Source organism: Spinacia oleracea, chromosome 3 (assembly GCF_020520425.1).
Source record: "Spinacia oleracea cultivar Varoflay chromosome 3, BTI_SOV_V1, whole genome shotgun sequence".
Classification (NCBI taxonomy): domain Eukaryota; kingdom Viridiplantae; phylum Streptophyta; class Magnoliopsida; order Caryophyllales; family Amaranthaceae; genus Spinacia; species Spinacia oleracea.
This window is the reverse complement of record NC_079489.1, coordinates 151,286,218-151,293,119: the sequence shown is the minus strand read 5'-3', so window position 1 is coordinate 151,293,119 and position 6,902 is coordinate 151,286,218.

Sequence of the window (6,902 nt, the reverse complement as noted above, 5' to 3'; positions counted from 1 at the left end):
CTCCGGAAACGATGATATTGCCGGAAACGGAAATATGGATCGTATCGGAAATATAAATATTATCCAAGTCGTAGATGTTGCCGGAAACGGAAACATGGTACGTATCGGAAAATATTATCGGAAATGGAAATATTGCCAGAATCGGAAATATTGCCGGAAACGGAAATATTGTCAGAATCGGAAATATTACCGGAATCGGAAAATAATTCCGGAAACGGAAATATTAAATATTTGTTCGAAACGGAAATTAATTCCGGAATCGGAAATATTAAATATTGTTCGTATCGGAAATGAATTCCGGAATCGGAAAATTTAATCGGAAGCGCATCGTACGAATAAGCATCGGACGAGGCCTGCCGGACGAGGCCCAGCACGAAGCCAGGCCATCGCCCAGCAAGCCAAGCGCGCTGCACAAACAGCAAGGCCAGGCCCAGCAGGCTGCGCGCAGCGCGCAGCGCGCACAGCGCGCACAGCGCGCGCAGCGCGCAGCGCGCGCGGGCGCTGAGTGGGCTGCTGCTCGCGCGCACGCATGAGGCCCATCGTGGCTGTCGTGCGTGTGTGTGCAAGTGTTTGTGTTCGTGCACGTTTCCTAAAACATGCAGAGTTCGGTTAATGATTAAATTCCTAATTCTATTTGATAAATTAATTAAATTAGAGTTCTTGTAGGATTCTAGGTTTGATTAATTTGTATCTGAATAGGATTTCGATTCCCTTTCCATACCGCTATAAATATGAGGCTAGGGCTCACAATTTATATAAAAAAAAGTTTAAAAGTATTCAAAAAGTGAGTTTTTGAGAGAAAACTAAAACACACATCTTGCTCATAAAAGTGCCGAAATTTTCTAGTACCTTAAGGGCGATTCTAGTTGGTCAATCTTAAGGCGGATCCGGACGTGCTGTGGACTATCTACGGAGGGACGACACTTGGAGTCCTAAAGACTTGTTCTTGTTCGGTTCGGGCGCAGCTAGGGATGGCACGCAACAAAGAGTATGCATCTAAATTATGCTATATGATTATGTGTAAATAATATGTTGTCCTGGGTTAATGGTTGTTTCCGCATGATCTATGTAATGTCATATGTATCATAACCTAACATCATGTATGATCCCATTCTGCTCACAAAATGCCTTAAGAGTGTTAGGGTCATACTCACCACCCCTATCACTCCTAAGTCTCTTGATCTTCCTATCAAGTTGGTTCTCCACTTCGGCCTTGTATTTGAGGAACATTTCCTCAGCCTCGTCTTTTGACCTGAGAAGATAAACCATGGTAAATCTTGAGCAGTCATCAACAAAAGTAATATAATACCTTTTACCACCCCTGCTCTCATAATTTTTAAAATCCCCCAAGTCACTATGAACAAGCTCTAGTACTTCAGTTTGTCTATCTATTGATTTAAATGGCTTCTTTGCAAACTTGGCCTCAACACATACTTCACATTTTGCAAAATCAGTTTTAGAAAAACTGGGGATCAAATTAAGTTGTTTAAGCTTTTTAATTGAAGCAATGTTGAGATGACCCAACCTTGCATGCCATAAATCAATAGACTCAGCAATATAAACAGAAGAAGTACTAGCATTCTTATTCATAATTTCAAGTTTGACATCAAGAGTAAATAAACCCCCATTACAGAAACCCTTTCCCACAATCTCCCCATTGTGAGTAATAACAAGCCTATCAGAATCAAATGAAAGCTTCAATCCAGCCTTCATTAGCAAGCTATCAGAAATCAGGTTCCTACGCATTTCTGGAACATGCAACACATTGGTAAGAGTAATAAGTTTTCCAGAGGTAAGAGTGAGAACGATCTTCCCTTTGCCTTGAACAGTTGCAGAAGCTGAATTACCCATGAAGACATTTTCACCATCAATTTTTTCGTAGGTAGTGAACATGTCTTTGTTGGTGCAGATGTGTCTCGTTGCTCCAGTATCTACGATCCATTCAGCAACATTACCTGTCAAGTTAGCTTCTGAAACAACAGCAATAAAATGGTTAGGATCAGAAACTTCATTAGCTTCAGCAAGGTTGGCTTGGTTCTGATCAGGCTTCTTCTTGGATCTGCAATCTACAGACTTGTGACCAGTTTTCCCACATTCAAAATATTTTCCCTTGAACTTATACTTCATTGGTTTCCCTTGAGGCTTGAAAGGACTGCCCTTTCCCTTAAACCTATCAGAATATGCATTAGGCTTAGGTTCTACAAGGTTAGCCTTAGCGGAACCGGAAAACACAGATTGACCCTTATCCTTAATACGATTTTCCTCCTCAATTTTCAGGTGACCTACAAGCTCCTCTAAGGTAAGGTCCTTCTTTTTATGCATCAACTGATTACGAAAATCTTTCCAAGAGGGTGGGAGTTTCTCAATTAAAACTATAGCAAGAGTAATATCACAAATACTCAAACCCTCGGCAGCCATAGCAATGCAAATATTTTCATAAGCATGAATCTGATAAATAATTGGTTTATCATCTTGAACTTGAAAACCTAACCACTTACTGACACAATAACGCTTAGTACCAGCATCATCAGTTCCATACTTCTTTTCTAATGCATCCCAAATATCCCTAGCATGACCAAACCCCATATAGATATCAAGCAATGCATTCGACATATGATGCAGCAACATGCCCTTACATGTCCTATCATCTTTAGCAAATTTCAACTCAAAAGCATGCAATTCAGTTTCATCATCAGGTTCGACAACATCATCAAGCACATAAGCAATCTCAATTTGTTCTAAATAGAATCGCATCCTAACAGCCCAACGTTTATAATTCTTGCCATCAAGAGGTTCTAACTTAGACATATCAAGAATCATGAATTTCGAAGTCAAAGCCATAATAATCGTCTTTTAGATTGTTGCGACTAAACCAAAAATTAGAACAAACTTATCTGATTCGATGAACTGAACGAAGAACAATTGTTGCGTCGTGGACACCCACTGTCCTAAAAGACGATTCTGCGCTACCTCCCGGTGCAGTAGAACAGAATGCGGTCGCCCTCCAGGATTAGCGCAACTCCGACGTTGTGTGCACTCACAAAGCCGGATGGAGTCAGAACGTATGCCCAAAACCGAGAGCAATTATTTTTGTGAGAGAAAGAATGTGTTTTCGTATTTGTGTGAATGATTTTCAGTGTTTGAAGGAAACTAAAACTCTGATTTAAGTAATCAGAAGGAGAGAAACTCAACAGACAAAAACGGCTAAGGGAATGAATATTGCAACAGCCAAAAACGGTCAGAAACATTGAATGTAGTAACGGACGTAATTAATGGTAATTAATCCAACGGTTACGTAATCAATACAGATTCCCGTAACAATGACTTAACCAAAACGGTCCAGTTACCAAAAAGAATAGGGTTTGACCCACAAAACCCACCCCACGCTCGCGAACCGCATTCCCAAGAGCCCAAGTACCACGGCCCGAGGCCCGAGGCCCGCCGCGCGCGCGCGTGTGATGTGTCCACCCATACCACTCTCACGCTTTCTTAAACAAGAGTTACACTCATTCCCCAATTAATAAACAAGGAGAATATGAAGAGTTTTTTCCATGTGGGACTCTTTTATTTTCACTCACTTTTTTTTCCCTTTGTGTTTCCCAATGAGAATTTCCAACAGTTAATTATGACAGTATTTTATTTTAGGGGGGTTTAGTCCCTCATTAGCGTGAAAACAAACCCAATTGAATGATCGAGGTGAGACCAATAGAGGAAGCCCAACAACTAAAACCAAAGATACCTTAGGAGGGTGTTGTTTTGTGGGAATTGAAGTATGAGAAGATGGAAATTAAAACTCCCATGTTTGCTAAATAGGAAATAAGATAAGATTGAGAAATAAAAGGCTCTATAGTCTATTCCCTTGTTTAATTTAATTCCCATCGGAGAGGATGGGGAATTGAAATGATTCACAAAATAAAAATAAAAATAAAATGATCAATTTGCCGTTAATAAACCATTAAACCGAAAAGCAAATAATATTGTGAAGGGTGTTTTAGACTTTTGGTTACTTAATCTATTATTCTCCTATTCCCACCACTAAACAAACAAAGAAAATGTAATATTTTCCTGAATTCCCAATTATCAATATCCTATCAGTATCCTACCTTCTACTCCCCAAATTTCCATTCCCACATACCAAATGCCTCGTAGATGATTGGCGTGATCGTCCACTAATAAGCGAAAGCTTGAAGGTATACGTGACTGTGGGGTTTTTTTTTTCTTTTTTTTTTAACAAATAGAATTAACAACTATCCCTAAAAAAATAAATTAAAAAAATAAATAAATACTAAGTATATAATGGGCCAAAATTAGTTTTCAAGTAACAACTACGCCCCCGTTCGGTAACTCTTTTGGTTTTTTACAAAACTAAAAACCAAAATATGAAAACCATAAAAAGTTGTTTTCAGTTTTTTTTGTCAGTTTTCAAAATCAACATGATCGCTATAAGTATAACTAATTTTTTGTTCATGATTCAATCTAAATCATATGACTTTCAAAATCAAAGAACCAAAAACTGGAAACCTAGTTACAGTGATTCCAAAGAGCGATAAACAATGAAAACCAAAATAAATAAACTAAAATCTAAAAACTATGAACAAGAATATGGAAACCACAAAATATAGTTTATAATTTTTTGTTGTCAGTTCTGAAAATCATCATGAGTTCTTTAGATATGACAATTTCTTAGTTCATAAATGATTATAAATCTAAAATCAAAAACTGACAATGATACCATGAACCCCTTAACCCCCTAAGGTGAAAACTTAAACGCTATCATCCTTGTTCACGAGAGCATATTACTATATTCGATGCACTAGGATGCACCCGTGTACCCTCTCACATTTTCTCTTTACATATGAGGAGAAAGTACGATAAATACCATCAATGGGTATAAAAATACCATATGGTGCAAAGTACACTACTCTCTCCGTCCCGGAATACTTGACCTATTTTCCTTATCGGGTCGTCCCTTAATACTTGACCTGTTTCTAGAAATGGAAATATTATAACAATATTATATTATTTCTCACTCCACCCCTATTAACCCACCTACTCCTACTCCATACAAAAAATAATTAAAAATTCAACCCCTACCCTGCCCCAACCCCACCTCTTAAGCCACCTCCCACTAACTACATTAAAATAATACCCCACTATCAACTACAGTACTACCTATTAAATTAAATAAGTCGATTCAAGTTCCTTAAATTCTGTGCCGATCAAACCGGGTCGAGTATTCCGGGACGGAGGGATTAATATTTTTCACCTGGTCATGGTGTGTGTTTGATGACAAGGACTGACATAGTTTTAGTTTTCAACTAGTATAGTACCCGTGCGATGCACGGTTTATAATCTAAATATAAATTTATGTGAAATATAAACTATAGTGGTAGACAATGATCATTAAAATAGAGGTTATGGATATTCTCCTAATTAATGACGAATACTTTTGTTATTACCCTATTCGGTGTATTATTTATTAAAAAAATAAAACAAAAAATGATACATGGACAAAATTATATTCATCCTCATTTGTCACTTGTGACAAAACAAAAATTATTTTCATCCACCATTCCCTTTGATAGTCATATCTACTTAATACTCGTCTCAACTGCCTCATTATCCGATCACTTAACACATAACCCCACCATTTACTTTATTTTGCTAGAGATGACTTTGAGGCGGGGCGCGTCCTTTACATCGTGCCCGCCTAAAAATTTTTATCCCAATCCGAGCCACTAGTGATAGAAACGATAGTCACCCCTCTGAATCCCGGTCTCGAGGGGTAAAAATCAAACTTTTTGGTATATTTTGTTTCTTCGGATGATACAAAATCATGGCTCCAACCTGTTCCCTGGATCTCATCCATCCCTGCTCCACCACTTATCCGCGTATCCACACCCGCATCAAACCCTCTCCTAGACTCCTATTTTTTTCGGTAAGAGAGTGATTGAGTAAATAAACAAAACGTTACTCTACATAATGTGTAGGATAATATTCTATCAGTCCCAATTTAATCGTCACATTAAGTTTTCACGGAGTTTTATACGATAAGTAGATTTTAGCTTATCAGTAATATTTAAACACAAAAGTATCATTAATTGAATGAGGGAATAAGTGAGACCTTAATTTTTGATAATGAGAAGAGAGATGTAATGTATTAGTGATTCATGCCATAAAAGAAGTATGAAAATTAAATTGGGCGCTCGAAAAAGAAAGTGTGACGATTAAATTGGAATAAAAGGAGTAGTAAAATAATATTGATATTTATAATGGATTAGTTGAAGGATAATGAAGGAAGAAAGGTCCAATCTAAAATCCATCACTCCCTCATCACCCGCGTGGAATACATTTTTTAATCACATCACCCACCAAACTTTCTTCCATCCCCGCTCGGCCATGGGAAGGATCCGCAGGGGATCTCCCAAAAAATCCGTCTCGCTAACAATCTAACATCCCTATATTCGATAGATAATTTACTTTATTTTTCAGCTAACTTTGGAATACGTTGACATAAATTTATTACGGGTTATTAAAAATTGATCATGTTGATAAAATTATTTAAAAAGTGACATACATAATTAGGATTTAGTGAGTGTTTTCAAATCTAGTAAATTTAAACTCGCTCCATCACCAAGGTGATCGGGTACATGATATCCTTAAATCCGCTCATCAATACCAAATCTCTATTTATTAATGAATTATCATGATTATTCACGACAATATGAATTATTCAGTTTAGAACATATTTTACTTTTTATATAGTTTGATATTAATTACACACTTAGATTATGTAAAAAAAATATTAATTATTAGCAATGTATGTCGTGATTGCAAATTTACATGTATAAATGCCTTTCTGAATATGCATACTTAGATGGTCAATAGTAGATGATTAACTT